The following is an 18,586-nucleotide window of genomic DNA, read 5'->3' as shown; positions in this document are numbered from 1 at the left end:
AAATGAGCTCACAATGTTTTGTCTGTTATGAATAATTTTGCAGACCCATCAACTGCTGATACCATAGCATTCTTTTTGAATAGTAGGTAAATTGTAGAATACAGACGAGCACATGTGCCTATTGGCACATGTCAACAGTGTTTGGGTGCACTGGGGTGCACAGGGGTGGGTGCACTGTCTCACAGCTTTGCCAAACGCCCGTGCTACCAGCACCAAGATCTGTGGTGTGCAGCAGAGCCGCATTCATTATTGTCATTGTTGCGTCCATTCGTCGCAAGCCACGAATTAAGTGTGGCCAATTTGTTGCTAAGTGTATCCATGGATGGCTCTGGCGCCGAACCACTCACTACAGCTCGTGAAATGTGCAAATCTGGGCCTGTTGTAGCTGCCACTACCTGCATTCACGATTTTGGTCCATCAACCCAAATTTTACTCATTGTGACACACAAATTAGTGTTTGAGCAGACATTCGCCACAGCATCCGCCTTATGCACCAATAAATCCACAGAGAGTTGAGGGAAAGCCAAAATAACAGGTCACACATTCTGAGGCAACCTATGGAGCCAAACTAGCTTCATTGATTGCTCTGAAAACAGTTCTTTTTCACCAGTACATGTAGATATTGATAAATCTTGTATGGGGTATCACTGGCACAGAACTTACTATCCACAATCCGCTGGAATCGCAGTTCCAGAGGTAAAAGAAAATATTGCTGCTCAGTTTCTTTAAATAATTCACACCATTGTTAAGCCAAAACACCATCAAGATGTTCAGTTACACTTAATTCCAGCTGAGAAATAATCAAAGTAAACTAATCAGCAATTGAGACAATGCCATACAGCCAGAAAATAACTTCCACCTGTGTAAGCCAAAGTTGTGCTCTTGCAGGACAGAAGGGCGGAATTTTTATATTGTAGACTCTGTTATTGTCATGGTTTGACGCGGCACTGGGAACTGCAGTAGTTGTTGATGGTACAGCACTACCAGATATCAGCAAACCTTGACATTCCATCTTCACAGTGTTGGTGTAAGGATCCATTGTGTGGTGTGTGCGGCATGACAACGAAAAGAAAGAATCACCGTTCTGTTCAGGATCATCACTTTAGGGGTGATGTAAATATTACCCAGATAGCACAGTAAGCCGGTTTCAAACTTGTTTCCAGATGTAAAGTTCAAGTATATAAGCTTGATCAAAGCTGGAATATTCAGGCCTGTTAGTTGGATTCAAGCTTGAAACAAACATCAAAGTTGGCAGAGTTCAAGCTATATTTCAAGCTTGACTTATCAAGTTTGGCTCCAGCTGTATCTACACATGTGGAATACAGCCTGGTATTTACAGCTTGTTTTAAGCTATATAATTATTAATCTGAATTTATTGAACCTAATTAATTAAATAGATATCAGAATGGAAATGGTGTGAAAAAAATTATTAGGACATGTATGTTTAAATTTTTTTATTTTCAAAGTGTTTAAAATTGTTTTATTTTAAAATTTAATTATTCTGAAGCCCCTCTGGCCCCAGCACACAGACCAGAGCAGGATCAAATATCGCTGACTTCTGCCAAAATAATGATCCTGTAACAGGTAAATGGAAATGTTAGCCATACCTAAACATAAAAAATGTAAAAAGTTGAAACTGATCAACCTAAATATAATTTATGCTCCAGATTAGCAAAATAACTTCAAACTCACTGATGTAGTAAGAATCATTAACTAGTACAAACATCACTGAGTAAGCAGCTGCTTCTGGTGACTTCATTCCAAAGAGTTTTAAAGTAATTTGAAATAACTTTTTGTTTGAAATTTTTAAAGTAAAGATGACATTTGGGTAAGATTGCGATGACTTCATGAAGAAGCCACACATCACTATTTCTAACAGTTTCAGGGCCATTTAATCTGAATTATAAAGAAACAATTACTTGAAATCATATACACCTCATACTGTAAGCTTATAAGGAAACTACTGTTTAGAAAAATTTTATTCTATCCACAATTATTTTTTGGTGAGTAAAACTGAATGAAAATGAAATAAAAGATGAAATCGAAATGAATTTAAGAATTTACCAGTTCAGTGGAACTGAAATGTAAAAGAACAAAAAAGGCGAAATTTAAAAAAGGTAAAATAACATTAAGTTTTAATTTATTGGTGCCACATACTAGAGAGCTAGTTTAAAATGACCTCTATTTGCTGAACAACTTGTAATATGTATTCTTAGCTGGTAATCCATTTCACTTTCATCCAGGCTCAATTCTTCTAAGGAAAAGAACATGATATTTCTTTACGTTACATAACAATATTTAACATTTGTAATATTAACGTTTCACTAGAGAAAAATGTACCAACGTACCTGTAATACACTATATATCCTCTTCAGACCCGGTGTACCAGTAAGGCAGGAGATGCCACATACTTACCGAACTATTTTCCAGTGTAAAACAAACTTCACGACAGTCAACAATCATTAACGCGCGTCACGAAGGTAAAATGACTGTAAACCTAGCAGAGTCAGTGCAAGGCTTATAAACGCTTGTGGCGCTTCCCGCGGATGACTATGGAAGCTATGCTGTGCGCGCATCTGCTTACAGCCTTCCAGGGAAATTACAGTTTATTTCAAGCTTGGGAAAATTATTTTAATCCTGGCTGAATTTTTACAGCTTGATGTAAACTGTGTAACAGGTTGATTTTTCAATCTTGAATTTTCAACTGAACCTAAACTCAATATCCACCTTGAAATAAGCTGTGTAACAGGTTGATTTTTCAATCTTGAATTTTCAACTGAACCTAAACTCAGTATCCACCTTGAAATAAGCTTGAGTGCTAGCTGGGTACACACTTAAATGCACAAAATTGTTAGTACAAACACTTTATTGTATCTTTCCATACCACGTAGCAATATGATATCCAGAACACATAAGAACAAGAAAGTTAGAACAAAGAACATCATAATCAAAAATAGCACAAAAGACGAAGATCACTCACACACTCTTAAATGAACCATTTTTGTACCTTAACAACTACCCTCAAACAGTATCGATTCTCAATACATCCACCACACTCCTTTTACATTTATTACGTTTTCTAATTGCTATATGTATGTCATTATGAATGACTTGTAACTGTACTGTCGTGAATCTACGAGTAAGTCTTGTTTCATTATTGTTGTCAATTCTATTTCTTGGAAATGGTACCTACACAAAATCAAATTCGACAAAGTTACTTGGATATGCAGCATTGTGACCAGAGTTGACTTTTAAATTAAGTCTGTTGTGCAGTCGCTGCTAATTTAGCTTTTTGCTAAATTTAGTGTAATTTCAACTGATCTAGAATGAAAAATTCAGTTTAGAATATTTTTAGCATTTTTCAGATAAGTCAACGATTGTGTGTTTTTTGTTTAAAAAACTAAATTGTGTAATCAGGAGTGAAATAATGATAACTACATTTCAAGAGCAAAAAACAAAATAAAAGCTGTCTGGAAGGCTGTAAGAGCAGAAACTGGCACAGAATCATCATCAAAGAATATCTCTCTACAGACTGAAAACAACAAACTGTCAGATCCAGAAGAGGTACCTGTTAAATTTAATGTGTATTTTATTAATATAGCAAATCAGTTAATCCAAAATCAGTCTGAAGACAGACCTATGTGCCTACCAAATTATGTAAATGCTAATCTTAAGTGTTTGTTCCTTCAAGTAGTCACAGAGACAGAGATGAAGCAAATAATGTCACTCAAAACAAATTTCATGTGAGCTGGATAGTATGCCAGATTATGTTTTTAAAAAGTCCCCTGATTACGTAATATAACCACTAATGTATGTGGTGAACACATCCTTATCAACTGGAACCTTCCCGAATAGCTTAAAAAAGCTAAAGTAACTCCTCTATTCAAAAAAGAGGTCACTAAAAAGGTAAATAACCATCGTCCAGTTTCCCAACTCAGTGTTTTCTCAAAAGATTTGAAAGAGTTTTCCACAACAGGCTTCAAAGCTACATCACAAACACTTCATTACTTTCACCAAATCAGCATGGATTCAACAAACATAAGTCTACATTAGCAGCTTTGTATCAGTATTTAGGAGCGCTTTCTAGAGCACTGGATGACTAAGAACATGTTGTTGGTATTTTCCTAGATCTCTCAAAACCATTTGACATAATTGGCTGTGACTTTTTTGCTCAAAAATAATCTCAAAAGGTGTCAGAGGGATGCCATATCAGTGGATCTTACATAGAAGACAGACAGCAAATGATGATTTTAAGGCATGATAACATGAAAGAAAATGTCATTACAACAACAACACATCTATACAATAAATCACCAATAAAGCATGGAGTGCCTCCAGACTCTATCCTAGGAGCTTCATTGTTCCCCCTTTACACTGATGATTAAACGGCTCTGTTAAAGTGAAAAAACAAATCTTATTCGCTGATGACACCAGCATTTTAATAACAGCTGTCGACAAAATTTCTATGAAAGTAGCAATAGGTACTTCAATATCCCTAGTTACTAACTGGCTTCCAAAATATAAGAGAATAATGAACAAGGAAAAAACTGTCTTTATGAATTTCCACTCTTCCCCACTTGTGCAAGAATTTGATACCAATATCATATCTTGACAACACATTACTGAAATCCGCTACTGAAACTAAAGTTCTAGGGATATGGGCAAAAGATAATTTAAAATGGAATATGAAAGAACTTGGAGAAAAGCTTTCAGAGGCTTGTTATGCTCTTCGTGAGTTAAGCCAAAGTGCATGCAGGTCAACAGTCATTCAGGTATTTATGCATACTTCCATTTATTACTCTGGTATGGGCTAATCTTCTGGGGAAACTCAGCCATCAGCATAAAAATCTTTAGGATGCAGAGAAGAGCTGCCATCTGCAACCTAAAGAAACAGGAAACATGTAGGTCACATTTCATACAGCTTTAAATAACGATCCTACCAAGCCTTTACATACATGAATTATCTTGTTTGGAAATAAGTATCTTTTAAAAAGAACTGACTTCTACAACAAAATAAACATCTTCGTAGCCACAACACAAGAAACATCAGCAACATCCACATTCCTCAATGTAGAACAGTATTGTATACCGAAAGAGTTCCACACGTAACAGTTACATTATTCAGCTGCTTACCAGTGAGTTAAAACTGTAACGAGATAAGAATAAGTTCAAATATAACCTTGGGTCATTTCTGACAGAACAGTGTTTTTACTCATTAAAAGATTTTTCAAGCTATAAAAAGCAGACTTGCAAACTTAATATGTAATTATGGCTAAATTCAAATCGTGTCGTTTATGTTACTTGAAATTTACGATCTTATGATTGTTACTTTTAAAGTTAATTTTGTCTCTCTCTCTCTTTTTCTTTCTAAAATTTGACTTTTCCTGTGTAAAATACAGTATTTAAGTATGTAATGAATTAAATGGACCAAATAAATGAAATGAAATAAAATTAAACGTTTTGGTTTGCATCGCATCACCGTACTGTTTAATCGATAATCGACTGCCATCTGGTGTCAATAATATCGTAATTATCGTCCATTGTCGTTGCAAAGGGGAGTACCAGAAGTTCGGGGCCAAAACTAATTTATGTGTCGCTTAATCTGTATTGATTTGGTTTTTCGTTGGCAGATAATTCGTGCTGATGGTGACATGGGATTAGTGATCAGTTCACCAGTAATATTTTGATAATGACCGCATAATATAACCAGCATTATCGTTCAGAAGGGGAGTTGATGCCTGAGTTTAAAGAGTGGCTTCAGTCCATCGAAACCGACACCATAAGAGCATACTGTTAAGTATTGCAAGTGCAATCTTCTGGCTAAAACCCACTGTTTAGAAAAACGTCTATCATCTTCAAAATAAGTCAAAAAGCTTTGGAAAAATTAAAAGGTCAACAGAGTTCCTAAAAACAAAAAGCTTAAACACACCAAAGTCTGCAAGCACAAGAGTGATATTTGTATGTGAGCATGATTCTATTTTGACCAAACATTCAGCGATAGCGAAAGTGCTGAGGTACGAAGACACAGATGAAAATGCACAAATGTAATGAAGAAAGTATTGGTGCCATATTTTATCGAGAATTAGTAGATGAAACTGGAGATCAGAAATATATTGTATTAATTGGCGAATCAATCGATGTTTCAGTGAGCAAAGTGTTAAGTGAATTAGTAAGATATTTCAGCATATCGTTGCTACCAATTCGGCATTAGTTGAACTCGAGCTTGGAACAGCCAACAGCATAGTGAATGGCTTAAAGCTATTGCTCTCCAGATTAAATTCGAACATCAAAAACTTTATCAGCATACAGCACAGAGCGAGCAATAAGAATTGTGTGTGAAGTACATCCTAGGCACTTGTGCAGGGATCTGTTTAGAGCTCTATAAATCCTTACAGCACCAGCCCAATATATTTTTTCCCTGATGTGCTTTGTTTAAAAAAAATAGCAACTTATTCAAAATCAATAGCTCATACCACAGTTATAACACCCGAAGGAAACTGGATATCCATTATGAGCTAAAAACGAAAAGCATGGTCCAGAAGGGGATTTTATACTGTGGCATCAAGATTTTTAATGCCCTCCCACTGCACATTAAAGAACTGGTTGGAAACATGCCAAAGTTTAAAGAAAATCTGAAGCAGTTCCTTTTAGATGAATCTTGCTACAGTATTGATGAATTTCTTAGCAAAAATGCATAGAATCTCTTGTTTGTGCTTAAACCTTACTGTGTGACATCTACAATTGATTAATCATACTCTGTAAGTACAGCGTAACTTAATACAGTACCTAAGTTTATGTATGACTGTATATTCTTTCAGATGTCCTGTATCTTAACTAGTATGTAAGGGTATATGCTGAACTTCACAGTTTCTTTAATCTAATGATAAGATCAATGTATCTGTGCACAACACAATAACCTGTAAAAAACCTTGACTCGTTCTATATCCAGGGATATGTTGCCATAAGGATCTATGGAACATGAAATAAATAAATAAATATAAATAGATAAAGCCTCCGTCATAATAGGAGCAACAAACAGTGTTCACTAATTACATAAAAATGAAACAAGAGTACTGAAAACTTAAGATTAGTCCGCTGTGTCTACCATTCCTTACAATTATCTGTGTCTCTTGCCTCGAATCCGTTACCCAGGGATATTGGATGTCTAATTCATGAAAGATATAATTGCTATCATCACTCATTAAAGCGAAAGTTATTACATATGATTTTGGGTAGACAGAGCCTGTGAATCTTCCTCAACTGGGTAACATTAGACGGATCCCCCTTGAGCTCTCTGTTGGTTGGTTGATTGATTTTGGAAGGTTACCAAACAGCTAGGTCATCGGTTCCATAGGATTAGTGAAGGATGGGGAAGGAAATCGGCTGTGCGCTTTCAAAGGAACTATCCCAGCATTTGCCTGAAGCGATTCAGGGAAAACATGGTAAACCTAAATCAGGATGGCGGACACGGGTTTGAACCGTTGTCCTCCCGAATGCAGGTCCAGTGTGCTAACCACTACGTTACCTCGCTCGGTGAGCCAACTGTATTTTGCATTTTGGAACAGTGGAATGAATTAAAAATTTTATTTCATGTTGCCAGAGAAAATGAATACGTACTATTACAGGGTGGAAACATTGTGCGTAATGTACAGTGACCCTACAACCAGCTATATTTAATTTATATCAAATCATGTATTCACATCAGTTGAATTTACTAGTACAGATATTTGCATTACAAATGCAAAATTGCTCAATTTATTTGATAGGAAATCAGTATTTGTATTCTAGCTTAAGTTCTTGTCCAAGGAAATTGATTATCTCAATTTCTTCCACAAGTTGATTGCTAAGCAAGATAAAGAGACAGAACAAAGAGACTGCAAGAAGGTTTGAGGGCAGGATTAATGAAGAAAGGGTAATGGGTGAGAAGTGGAGGTGGTTGTGTGGCATGAGTTAGTGAATTAAGGCTGTGAATTTCATGTAAGCACAATTCCATTCTACATAATTCAGAAGGAAGGATCCAGATGGCACAGGATGTGAAACAGCCATTGAAATTGAGATTGTTGTGCTCAGCAGTGTGCTGCATTTTGTGTTGTCAACTGTGCTCTTGGCCACAGTTCGGCACTGATCATTCCTTTGGATTGACAGCTGGTTAGTGTTCATGTTCACACAAAATGCTGTGCAGAAATTAGAGTGAACCTAGCTTGGCTACATTCACAGGTGGGTCTAGCTTTAATGGGGTAGGACAGGACTGGAGCACAATGTGCTGGGTAGATGCATCACACAAATCTTGCTTGCACCTGTATCTTCCACAGGGCTATGAATAATGTGCCAAGGAGCTGGTAGTATAATTGATTTGATTTATTTCGTGTTCCATAGGTCCAACTGTGTTAGATACACAAGAACGTGGAACGAGTCACTTTTTTACAAATACAATCTGATAATCTTATAGCATATACAGAAATTTGAGTACATAATTACATAAAAATTTATACAGTAAATTCTTTGGACAGCAATGCAGAAAAAGAAAATACATATTTTCTTAGAATCATTAAAACACTACAGAAAACAGATACAGAGCACACACAGATACAGAGCTCCAGTTAGATAACATTCTTAGTGGCATTATGTCAACTTGTATTATATAATATTAAAATATTACAATTTACTCAGTTAAAAATGGTATGAGACACAGCAAGCTGAATCTCCCACCTGCTCTACTTATTACATTCCGTTGCATTATTACAGTTGTAGTCTCAGATTATTGGACTGAAGAAACATAATTAGTTTTCTTTCAAACCATATTATTTCTAATTAAAAATTCTACAACAGTACATAATGGCAAAACATTTTGAGCTAACAAGCAGATTTGATAATGAAGACACCATTCATTGTCAAAGTTGACATTCCAGTTTTTCACTAACATAGTTAACATACTGTGGGACGAATTAACTTATGAAACAGTTAACATTAAAATTCAGATGTAGCCACATTTTCCATGACAGATGCGACCTTTGTGCTTGTTAAGATTCTAAATGTGGCTATTATACACTCCTGGAAATTGAAATAAGAACACCGTGAATTCATTGTCCCAGGAAGGGGAAACTTTATTGACACATTCCTGGGGTCAGATACATCACATGATCACACTGACAGAACCACAGGCACATAGACACAGGCAACAGAGCATGCACAATGTCGGCACTAGTACAGTGTATATCCACCTTTCGCAGCAATGCAGGCTGCTATTCTCCCATGGAGACGATCGTAGAGATGCTGGATGTAGTCCTGTGGAACGGCTTGCCATGCCATTTCCACCTGGCGCCTCAGTTGGACCAGCGTTCGTGCTGGACGTGCAGACGACGCTTCATCCAGTCCCAAACATGCTCAATGGGGGACAGATCCGGAGATCTTGCTGGCCAGGGTAGTTGACTTACACCTTCTAGAGCACGTTGGGTGGCACGGGATACATGCGGACGTGCATTGTCCTGTTGGAACAGCAAGTTCCCTTGCCGGTCTAGGAATGGTAGAACGATGGGTTCGATGACGGTTTGGATGTACCGTGCACTATTCAGTGTCCCCTCGACGATCACCAGTGGTGTACGGCCAGTGTGGGAGATCGTTCCCCACACCATGATGCCGGGTGTTGGCCCTGTGTGCCTCGGTCGTATGCAGTCCTAATTGTGGCGCTCACCTGCACGGCGCCAAACACGCATACGACCATCATTGGCACCAAGGCAGAAGCGACTCTCATCGCTGAAGACGACACGTCTCCATTCGTCCCTCCATTCACGCCTGTCGCGACACCACTGGAGGCGGGCTGCACGATGTTGGGGCGTGAGCGGAAGACGGCCTAACGGTGTGCGGGACCATAGCCCAGCTTCATGGAGACGGTTGCGAATGGTCCTCGCCGATACCCCAGGAGCAACAGTGTCCCTAATTTGCTGGGAAGTGGCGGTGCGGTCCCCTACGGCACTGCGTAGGATCCTACGGTCTTGGCGTGCATCCGTGCGTCGCTGCGGTCCGGTCCCAGGTCGACGGGCACGTGCACCTTCCGCCGACCACTGGCGACAACATCGATGTACTGTGGAGATCTCACGCCCCACGTGTTGAGCAAATCGGCGGTACGTCCACCCGGCCTCCCGCATGCCCACTATACGCCCTCGCTCAAAGTCCGTCAACTGCATATACGGTTCACGTCCACGCTGTCGCGGCATGCTACCGGTGTTAAAGACTGCGATGGAGCTCCGTATGCCACGGCAAACTGGCTGACACTGACGGCGGCGGTGCACAAATGCTGCGCAGCTAGCGCCATTCGACGGCCAACACCGCGGTTCCTGGTGTGTCCGCTGTGCCGTGCGTGTGATCATTGCTTGTACAGCCCTCTCGCAGTGTCCGGAGCAAGTATGGTGGGTCTGACACACCGGTGTCAATGTGTTCTTTTTTCCATTTCCAGGAGTGTAGTTTTTGTAACCTAATTTTTATACACGAGGTAGCACAGGACATTAACTGAGCAAGCCTTTAATTAAGATTTTTCCATAATTTACTGTAATTTTCAGTATGGCACTTGTACTTGTAAATAGGGTATTCTGAATGTGGATGCATAAAATGGTTTAATCAACTCTTCTAATTTCTAGTCCAACACATGTTTCACGAATAAATTTATATTTAATAGTTATTGTCCATCATGAGTAACAAAATCTGATCTAGCAGTTTTTCAAATGAATGTGTGGTTACTGAAATAACAATTTGTTCATGCACCAGCCTTTAATAGCGTAACGTCACAGAAAATAGTCAGCCCAGTTGATAAACAAGTAACTTCGATATCAAGTCATTTCCTGGTAATTATTTACATAACAACTATGTGTCACATGTCTGCAGAAATATGTACCTTGGCATCCAAGAAAACACATTAATTTCAGTGTCTAAGACGTTTATGAGTGTTTTCCTTGCTTCAAGTTTTTGAGTATTTGACTGAATTGTGCTGAGGTTGGTAGGAGGTACAGATTGGTCAATTCAAGCCACCATGCCAGGTTAACTCGGGTTGAGGGCATTTCAAGTCAACCCAAGTTAGATTGTAACTAACTCACGTAGTGTTCACACAGTGCACAGCTGCTACTGTCGATGACAGTTTTGTGGGAGGCTTGAGTTTACCACTGTCACACCGATTGAACCCAACTTGAGTCTGTGCCTGCAGATGGAACGTCACTCACTGTGGTCTTTAAAAGCACAGTAAATTATTATGATTTACTTCGTTTGATCAAAATTGGAAAGCATTTAGTAAGTGTCGGAAATACATGTATGTCAAAATTTTGAAAATGAAGTGACTTATGGAAATGACGATGAAATGGTAACTTTAGACCGTTCATGCTCGAGCTGTGATATTTGGCTACCTTAAGATAGTTGGATCATCATCAAAATCCTCACACCAAATTCCAGTGTCTGATGAATGTATTTCTGAGTTGCAGTCTATAGCATGGAAACCATTCGTCGACATGACAAGGCATTTGGCTACCTTAAGCTCTTCTGATCATCATCCAAACCTTACAGCAAATTCGAAGTGTCTCATGAGTGTATTTTCAGATTTCAGCCTGCTGTGTGGCATCCACTCATGTGTATGACAAGACTTTTGACTCCCTTAAGATCATCAGATCACCGAGAAACTATTACAGCAAATTCCAGGCATACCACTACCTTCAAAATTTTATGTCGAAAGACTCAAAATTGTGGCCTGTAGCACAATATGTAGTCATGCTCATGAATGGGAATTTGACTACCTTACAATCGCCTGATTGCTGTGTACATTAAATTTCAAATGGTTCACAAGTTTATTTTCCAAATTTCAAAACAAAAGACCCACAATTGCGGCGTGTAGCGTGGTATGAAATCATGCTCGTGAACAGGCTTTTGGATACCTTATGATCAACTGTTAAGTGTCAAAATCTGTACAGCATGTTTCAGGTTTTTCGCAAATCCATCTTCAAAATTTCAAGCCAGAAGATCAAAAATTGCACCTTATGTAGCATCCTTCACGCTCATGGCTATATACACTCCTGGAAATTGAAATAAGAACACCGTGGATTCATTGTCCCAGGAAGGGGAAACTTTATTGACACATTCCTGGGGTCAGATACATCACATGATCACACTGACAGAACCACAGGCACATAGACACAGGCAACAGAGCATGCACAATGTCGGCACTAGTACAGTGTATATCCACCTTTCGGAGCAATGCAGGCTGCTATTCTCCCATGGAGACGATCGTAGAGATGCTGGATGTAGTCCTGTGGAACGGCTTGCCATGCCATTTCCACCTGGCGCCTCAGTTGGACCAGCGTTCGTGCTGGACGTGCAGACTGCGTGAGACGACGCTTCATCCAGTCCCAAACATGCTCAATGGGGGACAGATCCGGAGATCTTGCTGGCCAGGGTAGTTGACTTACACCTTCTAGAGCACGTTGGGTGGCACGGGATACATGCGGACGTGCATTGTCCTGTTGGAACAGCAAGTTCCCTTGCCGGTCTAGGAATGGTAGAACGATGGGTTCGATGACGGTTTCCTAACCTAACCTAACCTAACCTATACCGTGCACTATTCAGTGTCCCCTCGACGATCACCAGTGGTGTACGGCCAGTGTAGGAGATCGCTCCCCACACCATGACACCGGGTGTTGGCCCTGTGTGCCTCGGTCGTATGCAGTCCTGATTGTGGCGCTCACCTGCACGGCGCCAAACACGCATACGACCATCATTGGCACCAAGGCAGAAGCGACTCTCATCGCTGAAGACGACACGTCTCCATTCGTCCCTCCATTCACGCCTGTCGCGACACAACTGGAGGCGGGCTGCACGATGTTGGGGCGTGAGCGGAAGACGGCCTAACGGTGTGCGGGACCGTAGCCCAGCTTCATGGAGACGGTTGCGAATGGTCCTCGCCGATACCCCAGGAGCAACAGTGTCCCTAATTTGCTGGGAAGTGGCGGTGCGGTCCCCTACGGCACTGCGTAGGATCCTACGGTCTTGGCGTGCATCCGTGCGTCGCTGCGGTCCGGTCCCAGGTCGACGGGCACGTGCACCTTCCGCCGACCACTGGCGACAACATCGATGTACTGTGGAGACCTCACGCCCCACGTGTTGAGCAATTCGGCGGTACGTCCACCCGGCCTCCCGCATGCCCACTATACGCCCTCGCTCAAAGTCCGTCAACTGCACATACGGTTCACGTCCACGCTGTCGCGGCATGCTACCAGTGTTAAAGACGGCGATGGAGCTCCGTATGCCACGGCAAACTGGCTGACACTGACGGCGGCGGTGCACAAATGCTGCGCAGCTAGCGCCATTCGACGGCCAACACCATGGTTCCTGGTGTGTCCGCTGTGCCGTGCGTGTGATCATTGCTTGTACAGCCCTCTCGCAGTGTCCGGAGCAAGTATGGTGGGTCTGACACACCGGTGTCAATGTGTTCTTTTTTCCATTTCCAGGAGTGTATGTTATCTCCCACTGGGAAACCATGAATCTTTGGGTGGCTAACTGAACTAAATCGTAATCTGTGCAGACACCAAAGAAAAAATATGGTTGAATTTTATCTCAGTATTTTCATCCCAACTGATTTAATTTGATTTACGCAAACTGTCAACTCTGTTAATTAATTTGGTTTGGCATAAACTCTAGTTGTCCCATCAGCACTAGGAGGGTTTGACCACCATTGTCACTGAAATTATTGATTGTTGAGTGTGTTAACTTTTGATAAGGACTATTCTGAGTGAAATGTTGCTCTGTGACTTTGAGGTAAACATGAGCACTGTTCTGTGCCACAGGCAGTTATTCTGCTTTGATGACTTGTTAGGCCTATTATTGACTCTTGAACAGCATTTATAAAAACTGGTTTATAGGAACATTATGGATTGTTTAATGAACTCTGCCACTGGATCCGTTTGTTTCTTTGTGCGTGACAACCTGGTTTATGGGCTATTTTTCCAACGAAGTTATGGGGAGCTTCTGTTAGAGACAGGTGAAAAATTTATTTTTTTCAGTTTATTTATTTATTTTTCATAATTTGCATTCCTGAAGTATATAGATTATGTCTTGTAAAGGATTTTTTGGTTGTGAAAGTATTTCAAAAGTTGTTGCACATTGAATGGAATTGTGCACTGACCGAAATATGGGCAGCTATAGGCGCTCAGTGAATTAGTTCAACCAGTATCTGAATTTCTGTCCAATGAAGATTTGCTTAAAAGATGCAGCAGTTCCAGTACAGAAAAAGACAATGAGAGCTTCAGTGCATGCATTTGGTAACTGGTGCCGAAACATCTTCATTGTGGAGCATAAACTGTTGAAATACCAGTATATATAGCTGCAGCTATATTCAGCCAACGTTTTTCATCTATTCTGAAGTTCATGAACATGTTAAGGATCGTCATAGGGACAAACGGCAAAAACATTGAGGAGTTATCTAACAGGAAATGCAGGGCACTGCAGAGCAAGAAATGTCTCAGTTGAGCCTGGATTGAAAAAATACAGCACCAAATCAGAACCATAGCATGTTTGAGGAAGAGGAAGGCTGCTTCTATGGCTCTGGGGTTGCAGATTACCCGCTAGTTCTGAAACAACTTCTCCCCCTGTTACTCCCAAATTTAAACGTGTTTTTCTTGAAACAACATTTTTCAGCATATGAAGTGCTCTAGTGCCTCAACAAATTGACCAATTCATTTGATTTTTGAATGAAAAATAATTAAACTAAGGGTACCTTAGCAAGAGATTTGTTTCCATTTGAATTTTATTTTATCTGTTTTTTATTTAACATTTGAATTTAGGAAAAGGTGCCAAGAAATTGACATTTTTTTTTCCCTCAAATACACTGACGGAAAAAGAATCACAACACCAAGAAGCAGTTGAGCAACATAAATGAAAGTTGGTAGGCATGTTTCTACATCTGAAAGATGATGCGTATTCCAATGCCACACTAGTCACAGAAGAGTGGTGCTACTAGCACCACCATAGGGATGCAAGTCAGGTTTTCTTTAAATACACGCTGTAACAGTCATGAGCGCTAGTTACATTTCAGAATGGACGTGGTGAGTTGATGTTAGTCAAGGATGCCTTTAAGGCAACAGAGACACCATTATCGACACCCCGCTAAGTTAATTTTGAACAATGTCATGTAATAGGAAAACGAAAAGCTGGATGTTGCTACTGCGATATTGCAGAAAGACTCGACAGGATTGTAGCGAATGTACGTGGTTGCTGACTGCGGTGGTCACGAGAATATATGGTTGCAAGAAGACCGGGCTCTGGATGGGCAAGTAGCACTGTGGAGAAGGAACACCAGTGTGTTCAGGGTACGGCTCTGACGCATCGTACTGCATCTGCAGCAACAATTTTAGCAGCAGCTGGCACTACAGTGACACAACAAACTGTTAAAAAATCATTTACTTCAAGGACAGCTCTGCCGTGTAGCATGCATTCCACTGACCCCAAACCATCACCATTTGCAACTTCGTTGGTGTCAAGCAAGAGCTCGCTGGAGGTCTGGATGGAAGTTTGCTGTGTTTTCTGGTGAAAGCTGGTTCTGCTTGGCTGCCCTTGATGGTCATATATTGGATAGAAGGAGGCCAGTTGAGGGCCTGCAACCAACCTGTCTGCATGCTAGACACACTGGACCTAGACCTGGAGTTATGGCCTAGGGTGCGATTTTGTATGTCAGTATGAGCACTCTCGTGGTTATCTGACGTACCCGGAGAGTAAATTTGCATATCAATCTGGTGATTCAACCTGTTGTGCTGCCTTGCATGAACAACATTCCAGGAGGTGTTTTCCAACAGGATAATGCTCACCCACATACTGCTGTTGTAACCCAACATGTTTCGTCAGCCTGCTCGATCATCCAGTCTGTCCCCCAATCGAGCACATATGGGACATCATCAGGCGACATCTCCAGTGTTGTCCACAAACGGCATTAACCGTCCCTGTATTGACCAATGAAGTGCAGCAGGCATGGAACTCCTCCCCACAAACTGACATCCAGCACCTGTACAACACAATGTATGTATGTTTGTATGCTTGCATACAACATTTTGGGAGTTACACTGGTTATTGTACCAGCATTCCACATTTGCAACGACTTATATTGTGCTTATATTAACCTGTGATCATGCAATGTTAATCACTCAAATATGTTACCTAGACAAATGTATTCCAAAATTTCATTCCTTCAAAAGTAGCCACGAGTCTATATAATGCTTTGCACAAACCAAGATGAGCCACGAGGTACATACTTTTAACAAAGGTGGCAGCTGCCATTTTTAATTTGTTATGAGATATAAAAATTCTTTTCATGAAAGTGTATGTATAATAAAGTGGTAAAATTCTTGTTTTAATAAAAACAATCATTGTATGAAAAAAATTGTAAACTTGACCCATTTTTCATGCCTCTCAACCAGAACCTCTCCTTATCAAACTGGTCATAGTCCAAACAATAGGGTCTTGAGGATAATAAATGTGTGAAAAATCGGAACCAAAATTGTGGTGTTGTGTACAAAACTTGACACATTTTTCATGGCTCTTGACTAGGTCCTCTCCTTAAGAAACTGGTCATAGTCCAAACAACAGGATCTTGAGGATAACAAATGTGGGAATAAGTGAAACCAAAATTGTGGTGTTGTGTACATTTTTGATCAAACACCATCCAGTCCTCATTTAAGATTTTTAGCTTCGTGGCTATATACTGACGTGTTACCGAAGAGGCGGTGGAGAAGAGACTATGAAGGTTGGTCAACATACAATTGGTGCCTGAGTGGCAATGAACAACATGAACCTCTTGTGTGGCAGAAGTCTGAATAGGTCAGTATATTTAATGTGAATGACAGAACCAAAATAAATTTCGATATTGTGCAACTGATCAAAATAATGCTACCACATAATGAAGACTTCATTGAATCCTGGATTGGAAGAGTGACATCATTTTGGGCACAGCAGCAGCCAATGAGGAACCAGCCAGATGGGAATTCAGGATGTAAACACACAACGAGGAGATTCAGGGACTACAAACAGTAGCGGTAAGCAGACAGCAGCTATAGGTGGCAGCAGCAGTTGATGGTGGGATAATTTGAAGACAAAGTGTTATTAATATTGAGTATGATTAACTGTTTGCCAGAATGAGTGACAAAGGACAAGACGGCCAGTAACAATCAAAAGTGAACCTTGTGATGACAGTATGTTTGAAGATATCGAGTAAGAACTAAAATTTAGTATAGAAGAGGATGTAATAATCAAAAATAAACTTGATGACAGCAGGATAAAATTAGAGAGCTGTACTTTTTGTTATGAAGCCATGACGAAATGGCTAAGGTATATCATGCATAGAGCGATCAGACGTTAATCTGAGTAAAAGTAACAGAACAATAATGAGAGAATTTGATATGGGTAGACTCATTAAAATGTTAACTGAAATGACTAAAAATATGTGTAGTAAAAGTGACTTTAATAGTTTGAAAGTAGAAGTGAATAAAAATAATAGTGACATAAACAGTGAAACTCAGAAAGCAAAATTCGATTTGAGTAACAGTTTTAAGAATATAAGTGACAAACTAGATTCAGTGTAAGTTTGCAGAGGGAGAGGGAAGAAAACTGATGAGATTGGAGAACATTTGGGATAATCATTAGATACTTGGAGTCAAAATCTACAGAATAGTGGAGATGCAGTAGCGAAAGTATGTAACAAGGAGATGGAAGTTGAGGTTGTTAATTCCTGTCAGGCTAAATTAATAAAAGTAGTGTAGACCTGTTTTGGCAGTGTTGGCAACAAAATTGTCCCCAACACAAAACAAGCAAATACTTTTGATATTCAGAATGTGGGGGTAGATCAGAAAATTGTTGATGTAAATACTGACACATGTGATGATGTTGTAACAGAATGAGTGCCATTAGTGAAAGAACTTTTTGTCAGAGTAGATGACCATGTAGATGAGTTTCAGTCTGAAAGGGAATGTAAGTCATTAATAATCAGCAGTGCTGTAGGAATGCAATTAATTAAGGCTGGTGTAAGTAACAAAATTCGAAAAGAATGTCTACTGGCATTAAATGAAATTGTGGACAAAGTTGATGATCTTGTTGAAGGAAAGGGTGGGACCCGTGCTACATAAATGGAATGCAGTTGGTAAAAGTTAGTGTAAGTAATGTTTAAATGAAATGTAGACAGGCAAAGAAGGTGAACATTGTCAAAGCAAAGAAGCCTGTTGTGAAATCACTAGCAGTAGCTATGTACAAATACACTTGACAGTGATATAAGCAATCAGAAGAAATAAATTTTCAATGTAAATATGCAGAAGGTAATTTTCTATGTAGAAGTAGTGTTCAGTGCATTTGTTTTTGTTGGTGCTGAAAGGTTCAAAGGATTTGTTTTGTTTTACAATGGAATTGTGAATTTTTTGAAAAGTAAATGTGGAATTTCAGTGTTGCAGAACTAGATGGAAGGGCAGGGAGTCATTGTAACTGTGATCCCATGAGTATGTAGGGAGTTCACTGCTCTTCAGTCAATACCTTATGTGATGAGTAATGCCTCTGCAGGTACGTGATTTCTATTCTTCAT

The sequence above is a fragment of the Schistocerca nitens genome, chromosome 8 (assembly GCF_023898315.1).
Source record: "Schistocerca nitens isolate TAMUIC-IGC-003100 chromosome 8, iqSchNite1.1, whole genome shotgun sequence".
NCBI classification, from domain to species: domain Eukaryota; kingdom Metazoa; phylum Arthropoda; class Insecta; order Orthoptera; family Acrididae; genus Schistocerca; species Schistocerca nitens.
This window is presented reverse-complemented; position numbering follows the sequence as displayed.